The sequence below is a fragment of the Sus scrofa genome, chromosome 6 (genome assembly GCF_054392235.1).
Source record: "Sus scrofa isolate SSC_HxYL_T2T_F1_AM1 chromosome 6, Sscrofa_HxYL_maternal_Yorkshire_Landrace_v2.0, whole genome shotgun sequence".
NCBI lineage: Eukaryota > Metazoa > Chordata > Mammalia > Artiodactyla > Suidae > Sus > Sus scrofa.
Genome location: NC_139388.1, coordinates 160,669,137 through 160,692,649, shown reverse-complemented (window position 1 = coordinate 160,692,649; position 23,513 = coordinate 160,669,137). Strand labels below are relative to the sequence as shown.

The window sequence follows — 23,513 nt, the reverse complement described above, 5'->3', positions numbered from 1 at the left end:
AGGCAGCACCAGTACCAGCACAGAAGGGAGATGCCTGGTATTTGATATTGTTATCTTCGATCCATAATCCCTCATCTACAGTGGTGAAACTCAAAAAGTTTTGAAAAAACAAAGGGCTTGTTTTGTTTGCAAGTCTGTGGCAAACTCATTTGGCAGCAAAACCCACCCTAAATATACGTGAGGCAATTTGTTGTATTTACATATCTCACTAAGAGTAACAATTCAAAGATTTTGTTTCAGAAAAAAAAAAAGTATGTATATTATTATGGGGTGTTCCCTAGACCCTGTTGAGGGTATTTTACAATATTACAAATTCCCCCTAAATTTTTGAATTATAAAACACACCTGGGAGAGTTCCCATTGTGGCTCAGCAGGTTAAGAATTCAACTAGTATCCATGAGGATGTGGGTTTGATCTCTGGCCTCACTCAGTGTGTTAAAGGATCCAGCATTGCAGCAAGCTGTGGTGTGGGTCACAGATGTGGCTTGGATCTGGCAGTGCTGTGGCTGTGGCGTAGGCTGGCAGCTGCAGCTCCAATTCAACCCCTAGCCTGGGAACTTCCATACACCTGGGGTGCAGCCCTAAAAAGACAGAAAACAAACAAACAAACAAACAAAAACCACACCTGGACCTAAAGGATCCAGATAAAGGATTGTAGATGTGTATTATAACCATTTCCCTCACATTTAGTATTCCTAACCCCGAATGAGGGCAATGCTATTATCAGTCTTCTCATATTGAAAATAAGAATGATCACAATGCTATTATTATTCCTTCCATATTTCAAAACTAAGACTTCAAAAGGTAAGTGGCAGAATCAAAATATGGACTGTGTGCTTCTAAATCTTATGCAAAATTCCCATTGGTTTCAGTCAACAAGAAGGCAGGTTGACCTTGATGACTTCCTCTGACCTCCTAGGTGCTAATGGAATTACCTTCTCACCACCATCATCTAAAAAGCAAATTGATACCCCATGATTCCCAGGTCAGGTGTGGTAAAAAGAAAGCTGGAGTGGGACCACTTTCTATCCCCATGCTCAGACGGGTAGCCTAGGCATAGAGAGAACTCAAGAGGTGAAGGCTCCCTAGACGCCCTAAACCTGGTGCTCCCTGTCTCCAATTCTTCTGGGAGGATGCCCTGTACCACCATCAGCAATCATCCCTCTCCTCTTTTACAACAACAGTTTAAGGAGCTGTGGACTCAAAAAGAAACAGAAGGGATCTGTTCCTAGGGTTGGTCATTTATTTGTTTCCAAATTTCTAGCCAAAATTTAGCCATCAATCTGATATCATACTATTATGAGTTTTTGCTTTTTTCTGTGTCTTATTGAGATAGTAAGGGAAGTACTGTCAGTGTCTAACCAGATAGTGTCTTAAAACAGTTATCTTGTCCTATGTTTTTTGACACACTCCTTCTCCCAAGGGTTTTAACACATTCCTGGGATAGTGTATCTTAAATTAGTGCTACTTGATTACATAATTAATTAAGGAGCAGACTCCTCTGAAAGGGAAATGTCCCATCTGCCCTAATCCCTGTTTGCAATCTTTTTTAGACACTATATTCATGGGTTCTAAGTAAAAGTAAAAAAAGAAAGCAAAGTAACAAACAAGAAACCTTACCTAGAGAGCTTTCATCATTGAAACAAAGTATCCTCTTCCTGATTTGGGAGGAGGGTGGTACTGGGGGCAGCTCAGGGTGTGTTGACATGTAAACTGAGATGAGAGAATTAAGGCAGAGGGATTAAGAGGGTTGACTTTAGAGACCACCCCAACAGTTTAATCCCATCTAATCACTAGCCCTATGACCTTGGACAGGTCATTTGAACTCTCTGTACCTTGGCTACCTCATCAATAATATGAGAGTAATAATAATAATACACATCTCTTTGGGTTTAGGATTAAATTGAGGTCATATGCATAAGGCAGTTGGTTTACGACATACCCAAACTCAAGTATAATTTACTAATGGTCTTGTCCAGTCTTGCCTGGAGTACTCTTCATGTTTCCCACCCATGTATTTAAACTCTAGGTTAAAAATAAGCCATGACAGCACAGTAACTGCAAAGACTAAGGCACAAAATTTGAGTTAATCCAATTCCTCATGTGACCCAGTTCTATGTATGATTTCATCTATGTGATCACTTGGAATTATCATTTAAATTTAAAATGTGAAACAGTGAAACAGACTGCAAACTCAGAGTTGTCATATTTTTGTTTACACTATGATGTTCATGTTTAGTTTTTACTAGTAAGATAATATATGCCAAATTTAATTTTTAAAATTGTTATATTCCGTATGTTTTTTTCTCATTTTCTCATCCCTGTGTGTTTTGTTTCATATCTACTACTAAAAATAATTTTGACATTTGGTGGTGAGGGGGTGTAAGTGATCTGTTTCAGGTGTCAAAATGCTATGTTCTCCACTCAGTAACATCTAGAGTACTGTTCTAACATTTTTATGATTCATCAAACTCACAGCAGTTTCTGGTTCCCTTTGAATCTTGGCTCTCTACCAGGTCAAAAGTGAGGCTCTGAGCAAGTGGCTTTCTCCTTCCTGTCACAGTTTCTCAGTTGGTAAAAAGGGGTAGTGACAGCTGTGTCACAGACTTGTATCCAGAATTGAATGGACTAACACAGCACAGCAGCCATGCATGGTAGGCGCTGCTCACAAGGGCTTCTCTCTGTCCTTTGAATCTATGTAAGAATGGGTTACACTTGTGAATCTTTATAGCCTCTCCCACTGGGACTGTCTACAGTCCTATGATCATAATATATAGACATTCAGGGATGGATCTCACTTCATAAGCAGTCACTTCCTCCCCTTAGAAACTCCCCAGTCGTGACGGTTCAGATGTGTTCAGCAGGTCCTTGACTCCCATTCCTGTTCCAGAGTGACAATAATGCCATGTATATGCAAGGTTAGATACCATATCTGCTCACCCAAATACACTGCTGTTATATATTAATTATGTGGCTCACATAAAATAGGATAGAGTTCCTTGGCAATTAAAAATATGGTATCTGCAAAGTATGGTCAGGGGTTTGGGGAGGTGGAAGGAGAGCAGCTCTGCATGAAATGCACACCTGTTATATTGTCAGGTTGATCATTCTATATCCCTTGGTTCTCATAGTAAAGTCTCTGTTTTAGAATCCTCCAGAGTCCTCCAAACAACTTCAGATCTCCTTTACTAGTCCTTAAATGCAGGGAGCTTTGACTTTCAAAATTAAAGCAAAAAAAAAAATTTTTTTTTAATGCATTTGCCTTTTAAAAGCTGAGTAAATTTCCCTTTGTGTTTTTGATGAAAGATCATTGTTCTTTTTTCTCAACTCTAAGATGACTGTGGTTCCATGAAAGAATGACAAATATATGTATTATAATTGGTATTCAAATTACAACTTTTGCATCATTACCTCTATATTAGTGAGAGAATGCCTTTACTTAATTACATTTCACTTAATCTCCATGCACAGCGGCATGCACACAATCCACTACCACTATACTTGTATTACTCCCATTACATATGAGGCCCAGAGCCTCTGAGGCCCGAAGCAACAGGACCAGATTACACAGGCTCTTGGGTCTGTGCTTAATTTCCCACAATCCCCTGTGCACCTCCCCAGGGATCTTGTTGGGGTCAGGCACCCCCACGGGTCTGCAAGTAAAGAAAGGATAGAGTTGGTACCTTCTTTTCCTTTATTTATTCAGAGTTATACACATAGAATGTTATCAAAAAATATCTGACAAAAAATGGGAGAAATGTGAGCTTTTACCAAGAATTGTTACAAATCACATTTCTTTTGATCAACACACCCATTCTTCCTCCAATAACCCTATATGACCCTCTCAGAAGAGATGAAGAGACAGAAGTGAAGGGAGGTATAGCATTACTTTCAAATCTCACAGCTAGTAGGAGTTAAAGAAACACAGGTCTTTGGGAGCTTTCTACAGAGTCCTTTTCAATAAGCCACCCTGAACTGCTGGAGCAGAGCGGTACCTTAGAGATTAACAAGTACCCCAGCTACACGGCAGGCAGGAGACCAGAAACTCCCCTTACTCAAGTGAGGAGACACAGCGGTCCTGAGAGTGAGGAGAGAGCTACAGGATCCCTGAGAAGGAGGAGAGAGCCACAGAGAACTTGGGCTTAGTAACTGAGGTAAAGGGCCAGGATGACAGACTCTACTGTCGTGTCTGAGTGGTATGCTCCAGAGAGCTAGACAGAAACAGTTGCACCTTCATGACCGCCATTCCCAAGGTAATGTCAGACCAACTGCTAAACCTCAGGGACCAGCAAGGGATCCTCTCCAAGTCAGAGTGGCATCTAATAGCCACCTATTTACCCAGTACCCTCTGAGAGAGGAGGAGAACAGAGGGACTTCTGGATGACTAAACATTTAATGAGAAAGAAAACAAGTCACCTAAAAGAGCTAAAATTGAGCTAACTTTCACTAGGTTCCTCTCTCCCACTCCTTACCGCTCAGCAGAAGGGTGAGGTTCATGAGAAAAATCAGAGGCATTGTAGAAAATAAAGAAGCTGCATTTTCTTATTAGGTGAGTCAAAACATAGACTTCAGTCTTCCTGCACACTTAGAGATCATGTTTCCTAAAGCTCATTGAGAATTTATTTGTTAATCCCTATAAACAGAGAAGGCAAAAGAAGAATGTAATTTCTGCAGAAGAACTGTGGATTTGTCTATTACAAATCATTCCATATTCATTCAAAGAATATTTTTGACTACGAATCTAAGTCAGGCATTGGGAATAGAATAGCGAAAAAGACAGAAAAAGTAATGAATTCATGATACAAAGTGAACCTGAGGAGTTTGCTAATGAGTCCAAGGTCAAATAATGAACTCGGCTAAGAGCCAGGATTTAAACTCGGCTGTGTCTGATTCCAAAGCCCATACTCTTTCCATGTCATCATACTAGTTGAGTATGAACTAGAAAAATATAAAATTGTATGTGTACAACTTGACTGCTCTGTCTTTAAATAAACAACATAAATGTATTTCTCATGGTTTGGAAGACTAGGAAGTCCAAGACCATGGCCCTGGAAGATTAGGTGTCTGGTTCACAGGTATCCATCCTCTCACTGTGTCATGTAGCAGAAAGGGCAAGGGTCTCTGGTTCTGGGCTCTCCTTATCTTTTTTTAATTTTTCTTGAGGTATAGTTAAATTACAATGTCATGTTAGTTTTAAGTGTACAGCAAAGTGATTTGCGGGTTATGTGGGTTTTTTTTTTGGGGGGGGGTGCCCACACCGCCAGCATATGGAAATTCCCAGCCTAGGGGTCAAATCAGAGCTGCAGCCACTGGCCTACACCACAGCTCATGCAACGCCGGATCCTTAACCCACTGAGTGAGGCCAGGGCTCGAACCCACATCCCTAAGGCTACTAGTCAGGTTCATTACCACTGAGCCATGACAGGAACTCCAAAGTGATTCAGTTTTATACACACACACACACACACACACACACACACACACACATTCTTTTTCAGATTCTTTTCCATTATGGTTTATTACAAGATACTGAGTATAGTTCCTTGTGCTACACAGTAGGTCCTTGTTATCTACCTAATTTATATATAGGTGTGAGTATATTAATCTATCTCTCCCCTCTTTTCACCTTTGGTAACCATAAATTTGTTTTATATGTCTGTGAGTATATTTCTGTTTTGTAAATAACATCATTTGTATCATTTTTTAAATTCCACAAATAAGTGATATCATATATTTATCTTTCTCTGTTTGACTTACTTCACTTAATATGATAATCTCTGGGTCCATAAAAAAAGAATGAAATAATGCCATTTGCAGTAAAAATGGATGAACCTAGAGATTATTTTTTTAAAGGACCAGATGTACAGCTTATACTAATTAATGAATCTCTAACCTCCCTTAAAGATGTTGGGGGTCTTAAGTCTGTGCATTTGTGCCATCTAGCTAGTGATGGGGCTTGCATTATTTCAAGAAAACCAAACTGAGCCATAGGAATTAAATATATAGTAATGGTTCTAAAGCATGGTCCTTGTACCAAGAGCACCAGCTTCACCTGGGGACTTGCTAGAAAGGCAAATCCTCAGGCCACCGAGTCAGCAAATGGGCAGGGGGTCCAGTACATTGCATTTTAATGAGCTCTCCAGATGGACCCTATGGTTTGAGAACCATTATCTTAAAGGCAAGGGGAAGTGCTAGTTATCCTGAACCTCAGCACTCCTCAGAATCCTTCTTAACACAGAGACCCAAGGAGCCACTACCTATGATCCTGAGTTGTGCTTCAAAAGAGACCTTTTTGCCATTAGGAGTAGTTCTCCCAACTAATTCTACAGGTGGGAAAATGAGGAACAGAGGAAGAAAGTGACTTCTGCAAGGTCACAGAACAAAAGAATGACACATAAAGTCGGACCCAGTTTGGTGCTTCCCAGTTCCACAGTGGTTTGGCTGAAGCAGTATTTTCTGATGAACAGAATGTGAAAAGGCAGGGTGGGGACCGGGGGGACGTTAATAACTTTTATAGACCAAGATGTGGGATCTGGTTGAGGAACCAGCACACAACCGGGGCTGAGATGGAATCTGACACCCAGTTTGGGGCTGGAATAGGCCAGCATGAAGTGAAAGAGGCAAAGGAGAAATCTGAGCTGGAGATGGAAGGGCATCTCTCCCCCTTACCCTGTTTGGGCCGCGTCCAGCTCCCCCAGATCCCACCTCCATGTTGCCGTTTGGATGAATTACCTCGCTCCCTCGGCGCCTACTTCCTAGACCCTCCTCCACCCACAGCTGCTGGATCTGATCTCCATCCATCTTCACCCAGGCTGGGAGACCCAGGGAGCTCTGGAAAGCCTCCAGTCCACAGTAGGAATGAGAAGCAGGACTTCCAGGAGCACTGCTGTTGGTGAGTAGAGTCAAGGAACACGGTCACCTAATCCTCGTAAAATTACCAGGTGTGACTGAGCAGGTAAAGAATGTTTTATTTGGAGGGAACAAGAAGAAAACAAAACGAAATCCCTCCATGACTCTGAGTTCACCAACTTTTCCAAATAAGTTATCGCTGTGGTTTTGTTTGTTTGTTTGTTCATTTCGGTCAAAGCAATACTATCTAGAATATTCATTCAGTGGATAACACTCCTAACACCAAAGCGTCTAAATTGACGAAAATATTTTTTTTCACTTTTAATCCAGATGCTAGTGATTTCATCCCAGTTAGAATTTCCATCCCTTCACCAGCCTGGTAAGACACTTAATATCTTCAAGCCTCAATTGTTTCATGTGTCCAATTAAAATAATAATTGAGATAATTCCTGCCTTATCCCTCTCAGAGGATGAGGTCAAATGAGATAATGGTTGCGAAAGTGCTTTGCAATCTGTAAAATATCACACAGATGTGAACTCTGTGTTATTATCATCACTCCAAATTTCCTTGACCAACTTCTCGAGCCCTGAGTGATTGATGTATTTTATGGCTACATCCTGGAGCTTATCATTAAAGGGAAATGTTCCACCCCTGACATCTTAAACTCTAACATACAAACCCCTGATTCTAACTTCCTATCAGTCCAGTTTTCCCTTCCTTATGCCCAACACATGTTATTTTGTGACCTCATTACAACCTCCTAGCTCTTTGAACTTTTTTTCCACTGTGCTCCTCCTATCTTTACTGCCTTCCTGGACCACTAGAACCACAAGGTCCATCACTGAAATCATTTTGTTGCAAATGCTCATCCTCTCAATGTCCTGTTCTTCCACCATATTTGTGCTCAAATTCTCAGTCTCATTTCAATGAACCATCTGCCTTCATCCCATCTCCGCCCCTGGTGACTGAGCACTGTTGGAAGAAATGACACAATTGGATGGATTGGTGCCATTTCAAATGCATGGTCTCTAAAATTCACTGGGCCTTAGTGCCAGAGCAAACATTCCATGTCTTACTCTGGTCAAACTACCTTCCTAATTGCTGCTCCTTTCTCTTAGCAATAAACTGGTTGACATTTCAGAGAGAGAACTGAGGCTGTCAGATAAGACTTGAAAACACGCCTTCCAAAACCACAGACTTAAACATCTATATCTAAGTCCAACTTTATCTCCTGGGATCCTATAACAGACCAATAACTATCCTTCTCCTATCCAAGGCAAATTCTTCCATCTCTGTTCCCGCTGATTTTTGGCAAATTCCCCCAGAGATTTCCTCTTTCTTGGATATTCAATCTCTAAAAGGTTAAAAGAAAGCCACCCTCTGTTCATTTTAATTTCCCTTCACAATCAAGTTCTCCCAAAGAATAACCTAAAATCAGAATAATCTGCCATCACTGCCCTCATCTCTCCAGTTCCACTTTGTCTTCAGTTCATGACATTCTGCTGCCCTTCACTGCTCTGAGGCACCTGTCCTGGCTGAAGTTACCAATCACTGTCGAATTGCAAATTGACTAATTGATACTGACTCTCAGTCATCCACTCAGTTGACCACATTGCATCATCTCACTGATATTTTGGCCTCTTCTTCTTCTAACCCTGTCTTTCATTGTCTTCTGAGATGTGACTCCTTACTGAGTTCCCCACTCTGACTTTTCCTTCTTGGTTATATCCACATTCGTTTTCTCTAGATAGACAGATAGATAAGGGGATAAATAGATACTGAATTCTTCATATGTATATTAGATTCGTCACATTTGCCTCTTCCTAAAATGCTGGGTTTCCCAAGCCTAATTTCACTTTTTTTTTAAAGACATTTTTATTCCCTTGGTGATTTCATTTGCTTTAGGGGTTTCGCGCTGATGAGTCTTTCATTGATGATGATTTCCAATTATGAAACTCCAACCTGAAATGTGCGGTAAACTGATGACCGGACATTTCCACTCAATCAATGTGTCTGAAAAAAAGGAATTTAATTCCTTCACCCCATGTCTGGATTCCCTCCTGTGCTCCTTAACTTGGTAAATGGTGTCACTAGATACCCAAATTCTGAAGGTGATTTTGGCCCCTCACTGTCCCTCAGGGTCACATCAAATGAACCCTAAAGTCCCCATCTTCTCTCTCCATCTTCTCTGCCTCTTTCAACCGCTCTCCCATGGATGGCTGCCACCGTTTCCTGATTGGCTTTCCTTCCTCCAGTATTAGTCCCTTCTGATAGATTCATCATATCAAAGTAATCTTTCTAAAACGAAAGTGTCTATCTGTGTGTTCCTACCACTTTTTACGCACTCTCTATGTGTCCAGGAATCATGATATTCTTTACATTCCTTGTCTTATTTGGGCCTCACAACAATCCTATGAAAAAAAGTTGATATTCACATTTTCAGAAGGAAAAATACCATGGAACTACGAAGTGGGCCAATCAGCAACTAAGCCAGAGCTTGTGGGTTTATGAACATCTGCTAATATTATCTCCATGGCCCAGAGGATAAGTCCAGACTCAGATAACATGCCACCTCCCCAGAAATCCACTTCAGTTCCTAATTTCTCATAGCCTCTACATGACATCTTTACCCTCCTTCTCCCTCCCTCCTCTGCCCTCTTTTCACACATGAATAATTGCCTATTGTTTCTTCTACACCCCCACTAAACTATGTAGAGACTTCTATCAGAGCACCAGTCTAAATTCATCATATTTGTTTATTTTCTCCCCACAAGACTGTGTGTGAGCTTTTTGAGATCATCTTTGTTTCCAGGACCTAACACCATTTTTGGCATGTCGTGCCTGAGTCAGCAAACTATAGCCCATGGGCCAAATCTGCTTGCCACACGTTCTGGTAAATAAAATTTTATTGGAACAATGCCACTTCTAGTCATTTGCATATTATCTATGGCTGCTTTCATACTACAATGTCAGTGTTGAGTAGTTCAACCAAACCTCATGACCCAGAATCCTAAAATATTTACTATATAGACCTTTATTGAGAATGTTTATCAACCTCTGACATAGTAGATGCATAATTAATGTTGGGAAAATAAAAGAATGCATGCAACATTGGCTGAGTGAAGCTATGAATGATTGAATCATGATTAAGTAGAGTATCTTTTGGCAATATAAAGTCAGAAATAAGAAAATTTGGATTTAAGCAAGAATTTCCTAGCAATTATCAATGATCTCATTTTAACCACAGTCCCCTGAGATGAGCAGAAATTATATCCCCCCTCTTCTTTAAAAAAAATAATAATAATAATAATAAAGCAGAGGCTCATAGATGTAAAGCCATGAGCCTATGGTTAAATGACCAGCTCAGGCTGGAGCTCTGTCATTTATGGGAAGCCAGAAGATACGGAAGAACACTGGGTCCTTAGAGATCCATCTTCTGGGGAACAGAGCAAGGTAGAAAAGGATGGGCGCAGATCCACAGGGGCAAGGCGAACTATCCGGCATCAATAATAATCTGAGTTGCTGTGAATGGGCATTGTTGTTTACAAAGTACTTAGAAAACATAAAGCACTGAGTGTTTCAGAAATGACAAAGGACTGTTCTTACCTTGCTCCATTCACCATTCTACCAACCTACAAATATAAGAATTCCTCCATAAAGAAAACCACAAGTAAGCTCAGAAAGTTTAACGTTCACCCAACTGATGGGTGTTCAGACTCTGATCTCTCCAGCTCTAAAACCTTTGCTCTTTTTGCTATTCCAAGCCACTTCTCTTAACAAATGAGTGTAAAAGTTGCAGCTTGAAGGAAGACCTTATTTCCAGAGACTTTAGGACTTGCTGTATATGTTCCATGCAGGCAAGTTCAACCAGGCACTTTTGACAGACTTTGACTGTTATATTTACCCCTGAAGGTCTCCCAGGGACAAACACTGAATTTGTTTTTCAAGCATTCCTGATGGCTAGAGCTAGCCAGTCTATTTGGATAGAGGGTGTGGAGCCTTCCCTAGCCACCTCACACCCTCCTAGATAAGGAGACCGGATGTCACGTGGCCTTCCAACATTTGCCAAGGAACAGACTAACAGGGGGATTGAACGAGGGGGGCTGTACCTAGTTAATGGGGCAGAGCAGACTAAACAAGCCTACACTCTCTGACCTCTTCCTTCCTCTGGGTTCTTAATGGACGTTCTTTCTACCCAAGAACAAAAACAGTCATTTGTTCAGTCATTTATCATGCGCTCAGGAGCACCTACCCCAAGACAGGCCTTATGTTGGCACAAGAGATGAAGAGATAAACAAAACAGTTCTTCCCCGCAAGAAGCCTGCAGTCTGGTGTGTGAAACAAACATGTAAATAGACAATAAAGATACAAGGTGGTGAGTACTCTAAGAATGTGGAACAATGTTCTAAGGAAAAGCAAGCCTCTCTGTCTGGGATATAGAGAGATCTCACCAAAAAAGGTAACGCTGGAGCTGGGTTTTAAAGAATAAGTAGGAGTTTATCAAAGAAGGTTACTAATGACAATAATAATTCTAGTAATTTATTGACTGTCTATTATAAACCAAAAACTAGGCTAAGAACGCCATAGCCTTGGTCACTAATTCTCATTTTGACTACATTTTAGGAACAATGAAACTAGAGCTTAGAGAAGGAATATAGCACATCCAAATTCACAAAGGAGCAAGTGACAGAGCCAGGTCTGGGCCCAGGTGTTTCTCACTCTAAACCTAATTATTTTGGTACTTCAATTTCAAATGAGAGTCAGAGAAGCAGAACAATATCTTTAGGGAAAAGTGAGCTGTTTAGAGCAGCTGAAACATACTGCCATAAAGGAAAGGTATGGAAGCTGAGGCTGAAAGATGATGAGGAGCTCAGATTTTGAAAGCCCTCATATGGGTCGCCCACATAGATTTTTTTTTTTTTTTCTTGTGATTCTTCTTACTGGGAAGAAGCTATCGTCAGATTTCTGAGAAATGCTGCTGCAGCTGAAGTGAAAAGAAAAAAACTTGGAGCAGCTGGAAGGCAAGCTGTTGCCTCCATCCAGGTCAGAGGTATTCAAGACTTGAGTGAAAAATGTATTTAATGAGGACAGAATTTGCAAAATCAATGTGAAAGGGAGCAACATTCAGCAACAGGCCCCTCCATAAAACGTGACTGCACTTTGAGCTCATTTGAGTTTTGTAGATGGAAAGCTGAGGCCCAAAGAGAGGATGAGGAAGGGTGTGGGCATGTCATTCCCAGAGTTCAAGTCCATCTGCAGACCTTTGGGTCTGATGCCCTTTCCTCCTTCAGACAGCCCTTGGCAGGTGCTATAAACCCAGGCCCTCAATGCCACATCACTGGGCCTTCCTTCCTATGGGTTGCAGCTGTTTGTCTCTCCCCCCAAGTCATCCTGGACAACATCCAGCCATCTAGGAAGCCTGGCAGGAAGAAGCCCGTAACAATGAACAAATGTTCAGGGAAAACCCCCAATGATTCCCCAAACCAGCTGAGGCGAAGCAAACCTTCCCCGAGCTCATGCTTCACTGAGCAGGAAGATTGTCTGAGCAGGATCAGGTAATGAGGAAAAGTAGGATGGTGGGGACAGAGGCTTTGAGGAGGAGGCCCAAGTGCGTCAGTATTAGAAAGAGAATTTCCATTCCTTTTTGTGCCCACAGCAGTGGGGGAGAACAAACACTGTGCAGAGACGCTCTCCTGCTGGAGACTGTTGCTTGTTCAAGATCCTGCTCTAAGCTGAACAATGACCACACCAGTGCCAACATCCTGCACAGACTCCCCCTGAGTCCCTGCAGCCACCTGCCTAGCCTCCCGGGAGGCTCTGTTGGTTAGCCTGCCTTTCCTCCCAGACAACCCATGAAAGCTGACCCTCAGCAGACAGACGGCTGAGATCATCTATTTCAGCCCCCTCCTCTGAAGTGGGAAACCAGCAGCAAGGAGGGCACAGCCCGTGGCCAGTGATGGGTCCCTTACCCAACTAGAGACGATTCCAAGAACCTCATTCTTCTCCCAGGAAAGAGGGTAAGTCCACCCAGTGTGGGTGGTCTGGTGAGTGGGCCTGGTGGAGAAGAATAGAGGAGAAAGAATAAGGCTACAGTTAAAAGCGGTCAGGAAACTTTGGGGACAGACAACAGGGCTGTCTGGAGGACTTTCACTCATGGGGGTTAAGCACCTGCAGTGGCTTTACAGGGCTCCTCAGTGCCAGCTTATTCGGGTAAGGCAGTTTCTTTTCAAGAGCGCAAGAAAGGAGACAAGGCTCCCTTTCTGATGTTCCCCATCATGGCCCACCACCAAGAACCTTCTATGAGAGCCAGAAGAAAATGTTCTAGCCAGTTCCACCTCCCTGCCTTTGGTCATTTCCTTTTCCTGCCTGGCATCCTCTCTGAGCATGCCCCTAACTCCTACCCAGAGTTAATGTTCCAGCCCATTTCACACCTCCTCTCCCATGAAGTTTTCTGCCTACGTTTGGTTTCCCCAGAAAACAAGAGCCCAAGTCAGAGACCTGAATGCTGGTGCTTTACTTGAGATGGATCCCAGCAAGCAGACGTGAGGAGGGTGGTGAGCGAACGGAGGGAGGAAAAACCAACATTCGGTGCACTTTCAAGGTTGCCATTACCAGGACCTCCTGAGAAGCATAAAACAGGCCTCCCAGAATTATGCAACGGTTGGATGGAAAACTAGGGTACTTATCCACCAGTTTCTCCCCTTCCTCTTCCCTTCCTGGCCCCTGTCTCCATCCCTGGATGAGGGATGCCCCGGAGCATTGTCGTAGTGTATTTACGTTCTCCTGGAAGCAGATCCTTAGATAAGGATTCAAATGAAAGTCATGTAAAAGATAATCCAAGAGAGTAGGAGAGTGGGAAATTGGCCCTGGGCAGGAAGGATGCCAGGAAAGGTATGTCAGCAAGCAAGGTGCCACTGTGAACACCCAGAGCTAAGTCCTGCTGGGGAATTCTGAGAGCCAGCGTGGAACCACATCTCAGAATTATTCCTGCAGAGAGTTGGGGGTGCTGAAGAATCTTTCTTCACCACTTCAAACAGTTATACTTGGAGATTTGAAGGCTGCCCCTGGGTCCGGAGTGAGAATTCAATTCTCTGGCGCTGCCAGCATTCCCAGCATACAGACCAAGTGGGGTCTGGCTGGTAAAAGCAAGCCCACAGGCAAAGAACTGTAGCTACTCGCTGCTAGAATTCAGGTCCATACCAGCCAGGGGACATGGGTGTGGTATTGCCCCCGGTGCTTGCCAGCTGGCAAGAAAATGCTCCCATGTCCAGAAGGCCCTGAGGTAAGAAGCTGAAAGACAAGAACTCTGCAGAGGGAGGTGAGTCTGATCTGCCGCCTCAACTACGGTTAAGTTGGAGGTGGGCCAAGGGCAAATGGAGCACTCTTGTTGTGTCTAACAGTGTCACCTATTATGCCCAGCCACCCTGACTTTGGCTTTCCTGTTTTGAATACCTATTAAGTAACCATTCAACATGCACAGACTGCCCTATGTGTAAGCTGAACACGTGAAAATAGCTTGCAAACTTTGGTGGGGGTCAGGATCTGCAGCTTAGTCTTTTTATTTCTTTCAGTACTTAGCACAAAGCTGTGTGTACCTAATTATGACTTCATTTACTTTTGCAAAAAAGAAAGAAAAGTGAAGGCTTCATACATGAGCTCCCTTCCCTATCTATAAAGTTACCTTCCTGTATATTATACCAGGCCTGAACATCTGTTATTTCTGTCCTGGAAATAACATGAGTGAGAGGTCTCCTCTTCTTGATTAAGGTAACCTCATCTGCCCGCACTTTGGATGCTGTTGACTTTGCTTCTCCTCTGGAATCCTTTGCTCTCTCAGTCACCCCTTATCTCTGTTGTCTGTGTAGCAAATTCTTGGGCTAGGTGGGGGTCCTGAAATCTGGATAAAGGGAAGGATCTGGAGTGAACCATCAGTTCCGGCTCACACAGGGCAGCCCAAAGGCCAGCATCCCATCTGGCTTGGCAAAGGACTCTCCGTTCTGCATGATCAATTGTATAACATTAGCCTGGGAAACGAGGCACCTGCCTTCGTCTTTTCAGTCCTGACAGGGTGAGGACAAACAAGAGGGTCTTGCAGGACTGGAATGAGGCGTGGAAATGCCCAAGTCATGCCCAACACACGTCCTGTCCTCAGCTTCTCCTTTCTAATCCAGGGTCTGCCATTTCCTAAGACTCAGCTTAGCCTTCAGAAAATGAATTGCTCCTTGTCAAAATCATTTAGATTCCTTTATAATACATATTGTTCCTGCTGGCCTCCTTGGAATCTAGATCACTGAGGGGCTCAAAAAGTGGAATATGGATCTGAGAAGTTCAACAGTCTTTCTGCCCCCTCAGATCCCTCTGGGAACAAAGTTGGAGTGAGTGAATGACCCCATGGAAAAGTATGAAATTAATTCATGCGTGGCGAATAATTTTTTGACTGTTTCCATCCTTATCCCTGATCTAATTCCTGTTCCCCTTCTTGCCACAGGTCTCCATGTGAATGTGTCTAAAATATGTCCTTAAATATTGGTGTGTGCTTGTAAAATATGAGTGTTGCTTTAGATGCATAGATGTCTTTAATTTTATACAAGTCACATGGTATTATAAATCTCCTTCTGTTTTCTTTGTCCTTCAACAATAGGACTGGCGGGGGTAGGAGGAGAACATGGCTTTTGTTTTGTTTAACCTTTTTTTTTTTCTTTTGAAGCACGCCACACATACAAAAGAGTCAGGAACTTTGAGAATCTGTTTTGTGGCCCCTTTGTGGTATCATTTCTCTCTACTCATGGAAAGAATCCTCAAAGCTAAATTTTATACTGTTAAACACTGTCTTCCTGCTGTGGTTTCATCTCTGCTCAATATCCTGGTTTTGTCCTTTCAGTCAATGAATCATATAGATTGTATTCCTTTATGAAGTGCTCTTTTCACCCAATACTATTTGAGTTTTATCCATGTTGATGGTGTACCTGTAGTTTATTCACTTCCGTTGTTGTGTGACTCTACTAGAATTTTTTCATCCATCTGCCATAGGCAATCATTTGAATTTGTTGGTGGTGGTGGCATTTTAACCATGTTTTCCATGTGCCATTGGGTGGGAACTTACCAATGGAAAATGGCATTGGAATTGCTGAATCATAGGGCACAGACACACTTGTGTTCTAAGCAATGCCAAACTGGTTTTTTTTTTTTTTTTTTTTTGGTCTTCTTGCCATTTCTTGGGCACTCCCATGGCACATGGAGGTTCCCAGGCTAGGAGTCTAATCAGCCTACGCCAGAGCCACAGCAACTCAGGATCCGAGCCACGTCTGCAACCTACACCACAGCTCACGGCAACGCCAGATCGTTAACCCACTGAGCAAGGGCAGGGTTTGAACCCACAACCTCATGGTTCCTAGTCAGATTAGTTAACCACTGCACCAAGACGGGAACTCTCTGATGCCAAACTGTTTTCCAAAGCTATACTGATTCACATTCTCTCCCACAGGTGTGATACTTCCCTTACTCCACATCCTAGGCAACACTTATACTGTCAAACTTCTTAATCATTGTCAGTCTGGTGGGCATGAAAACATATGAAAACACATTCATTTTAGTTTTAATGTGTATTCTTTAATTGCCAATGAGACTGAACATCTTTTCATAACTTCTTGGGACATTCATGTTTTCTCTTCTGTAAAATTTCTATTCATATATTTTGTTGTCATGTGCCCATTTAGCTGTTCATCCTTTTCTTATGGAATTTATATGACTTTAAAGATATATACACTCGTGGAGCATATGCAGTGGGTTGACAATCCAGCATTATCTTTGCAGCGGTGCAAGTTTGAGTTCCCAGTCCAGCACAGCAGGCTAAGTATCTGGCATTGACACAGCTGTGACACAGGTCACAGATACAGCTTAGATTTGATCCCTGGCCAGGGAACTTTCATATGCTGAGGGAGTGGCCAAAAAGAAAAAAGAAAAAAATATATAAATATATACACACACACATATTCTGGATATTAATCCTTCATCATGTATGTGCATTTTAAATATCTTCTCCCTGTTTTGAGCTTTAATTTTAGCTCTATTTTTTGGTATCTTTTGGTAAGTAGAAGAATCTAATTTTAATGAGATAGAATTTATCAATTGTGTGTGCTGTATCTTGCATTAAAAAAAATCTTCTTTTCCTTGTGGTCATTAAGATATTCCTCTATGTAATCAACTGCCATCATGAAAAAGTCTACAAATAATGAATGCTGGAAAGGGTGTGAAGAAAAGGGGACCCTGCTACACTGTTGGTGGGAATGTAAATTGATACAACCACCATGGAAAACAATATGGATGTTCCTCAGAAAACTAAAAATAGAACTACCACATGATCCAGCAATTCCACTCTTGGACATATACCTGGACAAAACTATAATTCAAAAAGATCCATGCACCCCATGTTCATAGCAGCATTATTCACAATAGCCAACACATGGAAACAACCTAAATGTTCACTGACAGACAAATGGATTGAGAAGATGTGGTACAAACATACAATGGAATTCTACCCAGCCATGAAAAAGAACGAAATAATGCCACTTGGAGCAACATGGATGCAACTAGAGATTCTCATACTAAATGAAATAAGTCAGAATGAGAAAGACAAATACCATATAATATGTGTACTCTAAAATATAGCACAAATGAACCTATCTACAGAACAGAAACAGACTGACAGACATAGAGAAAGACTTGTGGTTGCGAGGGAGAGGGGAGGAGTGGGATGGACTGGAAGTTTGTGGTTAATAGATGCAAACTATTACATTTGGTTTAAACGGATAAACAACGAGGTCCCGCTGCATAGCACAAGGAACTATATGCAATCTCCTGGGGCAGACCATGACAGAAAATATTTTAAAAGAATATATGTGTGTGTGTGTGTGTGTGTGTGTGTGTGTGTGTGTGTGTAACCAAGTCACTTTGCTGCACAGCAGAAATTGACATAACATTATAAATCAACTATATTTTAATTTCAAAGAAAAAGATATTCTTCTATGTAATCAAATTTTAAAATGGTATGCCATCATGGCTTATTCATATTACCATCTCTGAACCTTGATTTAAAAAATAACTAGTGTTCTGGGGGGTTTATGAGGATTACATATGACAGATATGTATGAAAGAGCTTAGCAAAGCACTTCACACAAAACTGGGACTCAATATGTGTAACTCTAAGTCTACATTAGAGAGAAGACTCAGTTCTATATTTCACAGCTGTTAGATTTTTGCAAGTAATTTCATTTTTTAAACAGTGAATATTTAGTGTGTATTAGTTATACACTGGACATTTTTGGCTCAGAGAACAAGTGATTTGCCTTGGGCACAAGCACTAAATGGCAAAGCCATTATTATATTTTCAACCTGCCTTTCTATTTAGACTGTGAAATGCTTTATGGGAGGATTTGTATTCAGAGAGTGGCAAGAGGCCTATAGTGCTGGAAAAGTAACTGTTACCTTTAAGTGTGTATTGGGGGATGCAGCAGAGGGGACAAGATAAATGTAGGCTATGTATCCTATTGCTTTTCCCTTTGCAAAACAAATGACAAGACTTGCCCCAGTCTGCAGCTCCCATTTCCTTAGCCCTGACTCAGTCTCTGGAAACCACCTATTCCCCTAAGTGACTCCCTTGAGCCTATAGTCCTTCTGATTTGCATCATAAAGACAGTGCCCATAATTAAACCAACCACATTGCTCCTCTCCCAGGAATTCCACATCCAGTGGAACATAGCTCCAGTCGTAATGTAAGGGAACTCCAGTGGTTATCTTCCTGTCAGAATCTTGAGTCACCTAGGACACACGTGTCAACACCGTGTAAAGCTCTGTTTGTTTGCCTCCCTAGACAGATGTTGAAACAGGATCTCAACCGCCAGTCAAACTGCCCAGACAACCAAGCAACTCAGTAACCACTTGCTAAAGCTAACACTTGTTTGGCATTCAGTTCCCACCATATGAATTATAGCACAGTGTACACTGGGTTCATTCAAGTCACTGAATACTAAATGTGGAAGGACCTTACAGCAGGAAGGGAACAAGGTTCAAAAACTGAATGCATGGGAGTAAACCCCTTTGCATTAAATGTATATCCTTAGCTGAAGCACATTATATGCCTGGCCCTCATCTCTATTATGAAGATTAAAAAGCAATGCAATACCCACCCTTCCTTCACTGTAGGACTGCTAAGAGGATCAAATCAAATCAAATCAAATATGTGCCTCTATGATGATCTGCTCTAATCCAAGTGTGTAAGAGAAGAGAAGCAAATATAAACATTTACTGGGTTAGTTAAGACTTTTTAAAAATTCAGCTTTAAATATATTATCCTGTAAAATATATAACTAAATAGTAGATATTTGGGCATTTTTTCTTTGTACTTAAGTGAACACTCTAAAGCAACTACTCAGGGTATATGGCAGATTCTACAAAGAAAAAGACACTCCCATTTTTAGGTTATGTCTGCACAGAACATAGATGCCATTTTTCTGCCCTATCTATCCTACAGAAGACACTACTAATTAATAACGGTTCTCTTCCAAATGAGTATCTACATGGTTTTAGAATCTTCCTCAATGCAGCATTTCAAGAAGTCCACAACAATCATTTCTTGATACTGAGTTCATAATGTTGTTGAGGAACAATGAGTTCAAAGCTATATTCAATGATAAATTCCTGTAACGAAGTTTTTTCAGTTATCTTTTCCTATTTAACTTACGAACCCAAAATAATGGCAACAAATTGTATAGACTAGCCTGAGGTTTCCTTAGATAGATGTGTCCAGGCTCACCTGCACAGTTGCAATCAGCTAGAGGTCTTACTAGGTTGGAAGGTTGCTTATAGAACCAAGGCTGGTGTTGGCTATGTGTTGAGGTGCCGCAGTTCTCCTTCATGTGGCGGTTTGTGCTCTAGAAGACTGGACTGACTTTCCCTAGGTGACATCTCAGGGCAGTAGTCTCAAGGTCAAAGGAAGAAGCAGCAAGGTCTTCTAAGGCTTAGCTTCAGAACTCACATAACTTCACTTCTGCCATATTCTATTGGTAACAGCAAGTTACTAGGATATCCAAATTCAATAATACATATTATTATATTATTATTGTATTATCTCATATATAATTATATATTATTATATATACAATATAATATACTGTATAGTGTTATACATTATTAATTATATATAATTATATGTTATAATTATATAATATATATTACATATTATGTATATTACTTATAAGTATAATAATATAATATATTCTTATATTGTTATTCTTATATTTTTATTATACATCTGCTTCTTGATAGGAGTTGCAGCAGCAAAGTCACAGTTCACAAAGTGGCATGAATACTGGGATGGGAGAAATTTGTGGCTATTAAACAACCTATTAGAGTATACACCTCTTGCCATAAACTATTCATATTCCTCCTACACATAAAATGTGGTCACCTCCAAACTAAGACTTCCAAAAGTCCCATCCTATTTGTTTTAGCTACCTATTGCTTCATAACAAATTAGCCCCAGACTTAGCTGACTAAAACAACAATAAGCAGTTATTATCTCATACAATTCTGTTGGTCAAAAATTCAGAAGGTTACTTGGATTCTTGTGATTCAGTCTCTCATGTGGTTTCTGTCAAAATGTCACCCAGTACTGTAGTACCGTGTGGAGGCTTGAGTGGGACAGGAGGATCCATTTTTAAGAAGGCTCACTTGCTGTGGATAAGAGCTTCAGTTCTGCACTACCCAGACCCTCCCATAAGGTTGCTTAAGTGTTCTCACAATAGAAGAATTTCACAGTGGAAGTTGGCTTTCCCCAGAGTGAGTGATATGAGAGGTCATTGGTGACCTTGTCATGGCAGATAAACATTGCTATTTCTATAATATCTCATTTACTACCTCCTTTCCAAATAGAAGGAAACCATACAAGGTCATTGGGAGCCATTTTGGTGGCTGCCTACCACACCAAATATGGTATCAAGTTTAAAGTTCAGAATTTCATGATCCTGCCTCAGCCTGGGTGGGAATGAGTCTCCTTAAGTGTGGTTTCCAGCTACAGCAGCTCTTGAACAGCATCAACTCCAGAGATTTGTGAACTAAAAAGAAAATGTATCTTCCTTCCTGAGACGTACTCAACATACTCAACACTGAGATAGGGAAAAATTACGTATGGTAGACAGTCTCATTCCTCATGGGATAATCAGATAATGAAAGACACATAGAAGTCATTGGTCAACAGTAGTTCTGAAATCCAGATGTCATATGTTATCAGGCTCTCTGCCCTGGGGATGAAAACTATTCCTTGATGAGGATAGATTCTTCTCTTCTGAGTGGCTTCTCTGTTCTCTTCAGCTCCTCACTCTACTTTCTGAGCTCTTGGTCTGGCTTTCTAAAATGCTCTTCTTTATCCATTCTTATATCTGAGTAGCTTTCTCCAGGAGATCGTGCTTCTTGCTTCTGAGAAGCCTCTTTTCATTTGAACTGTCTCCATCTCTCCTAGGCCAAATCACCAAAGTTTAAGTTATCAGTGCTATTGGGAATATAATTCTCTTAAAATCTTTGTGGGTTTCCCATTAATCTTCTCAGCATTATCTCCATGCTTCCAAAAGCCAAATCCATAATTCTTTTTGAGATAGACCTCTTTATACTTTAGAAAATTCAGGATTCTTTGGGACAAAACTATTGAGATTATTAGAAGCCCCCCTTTACAGCAAAGAGGAAAAACTGGGGACTTTAAATCTTACGAGATATTAAAAAAAGGTAATATAGCCATATCCTTGATTGGATTTTTTCCCTGAAGTTGTTTTTTACTTTAGTAATCCTTTGCTAGCTGCAAACACAGAAAATATAAGGCAGTTTTATTTTCCAGCTCGGTAAGTCCTTGGTCTTTTATATTTTCTTCAAATCATGCTTGCAAACTCTACGCCCACTCATTAACTCATCTCTCCTCTCATATGCTACTATATGCAGTTTAAGACAGCATTTGGTATTTAGCATCCTTCTGCCTTAATATCTCACCTTAGCCAGATTCAATAAATTAATCAGGTATATCTCTATCTTCCAAGTTACTACAGCTCTGCCGCCATATACCAAAGGTTGCCCTTTCTTTCTTTGTCTTCAATAACTACGTCCTTTCTGCTCCTCTAGCCTCTCTCCTCTCTCCTCTTTCCAGCCTCTACCCACAATCCAGTTCCAAAGCCAATGCCACAGAGCTGAGGTTTCGTTATGGTAGTATCACACTTCTAGTTACCAATTTGTTTCAGTTTTCTACTGCTGCATAACAAATCCTCCAATATTTAGTGGCTTAAAATGACAGTGATTCATGTTTGCTTACAACTTTGCTTTGTTTCCCCTGCGTTTGGAGAGCTCAGTTTTGCTTTGTTTCATTTTATTTCACATTTTTGATTATCAACACTGAGTGGGGGTTACTTGCATCCAGTGGTTAGAGGATAGGAATGTTGATAAACATGCTACAGTACACAGGACTGTCCCCAACAATAATGCATTACTTGGCCCAAAAAGTCAATAGTGCTGAGGTTGTAAAACTTGTAATAAGCATTTTAAATGCATTATCTTCTTTAATCTTTACCATAGCCCTATTAAGTGGGTAAGATCTTCATTATTTACAAAAGATGAAGTTCAGAGGAATTAAGTAACTTGAAAATATCACACAATTAATCAAGGGTAGAGTTGAGGCTTAAACACATATATATCTCAGCTCTTAGCCACTGTACTATAGGATGTATACTACACCTGGATTGTTTTTGGTTTTGTTTTTGGTCTTTTTAGGGCTGCACCCACAGTATATAGAAGTTCCCAGATTAGGGGTCAAATAGGAGCTGCAGCCTCTGGCCTATGCAACAGCCATAGCAATGCCAGATCTGAGCCACGTTTGCAACCTACACCACAGCTCATGGCAATGCCAGATCCTTAACCCACTGAGCAAGGCCAGGGATCAAACCTGTGTCCTTATGGATGCCAGTTAGATTGGCTTCCACTGAGCCAAGATGGGAACTCCCTGGATTGTTGATTTTCATGAAAGATCAGATCATCTAAATATTAAAACTACACTAGCCAATAGCCCAAACTCTCTGCCAATTATTTTTTCTTTGGATTTTTCATTTCTAAAAAGCAGTTCTACTAAAAACAGAGCCCAAGGCAAGTATTAAGCACTAATGCTTTATTTAGAAGGTACAATACTAAGGCTGCAAAAATGAGCAAAAAGGGAAGTGAGGGAAAGAACAGGAAATAATGCAAGGTGATGCATTCCAGCAAGGCATCTATATGAGGCAGCTGGTAAGATGTCTCCAAATGGGCTATTCAGGAGGGGAAATACTCTTTGGTTCAGTCTACCAGAGGGAGGAAAGGAGAATAAATGTATTTGCCAGATCCCTCACATCTCCCAAGTTCCATTGCTCTGTTTGCCTTCCAGGGATTTAACTCCAAACCCCTGGGTTGCATTACTCAGCCCCTGTAGCAGCTGCTCAGAAAGCCAGCTCTCACGCCTGCAACTTAGTCTTCATCTCAATCCAGAAGTGCTGTGAGACATAAATGTTTTCAGTGCATGTTTTTGGTAGAGACAGGTCTAACCAAGAGAATCTGAGGTTGGACATAAGATGTGTCTGTGTGTCTAATATAGTCTTCAACT

The 23,513-nt window shown here is 41.2% G+C and overlaps 1 long non-coding RNA gene across 15 annotated transcripts in view; it reads right to left on the bottom strand.

Moving 5' to 3' along the window:
- LOC102158676 (uncharacterized) overlaps positions 1-23,513 on the bottom strand; it is a 434,799-nt gene that overhangs the window by 85,425 nt on the left and 325,861 nt on the right. For 2 of the 15 annotated variants that reach the window (XR_014808253.1, XR_014808252.1), the window contains one exon: positions 1,621-1,713. The exons of 12 other annotated variants lie outside the window; for them this stretch is intronic. This is a non-coding gene — a long non-coding RNA (uncharacterized LOC102158676). Of the gene's footprint in view, positions 1-1,620; positions 1,714-12,819; positions 12,905-23,513 lie in introns of all 15 variants that reach the window. One more of the 15 variants, XR_014808251.1, reaches the window with a different exon arrangement.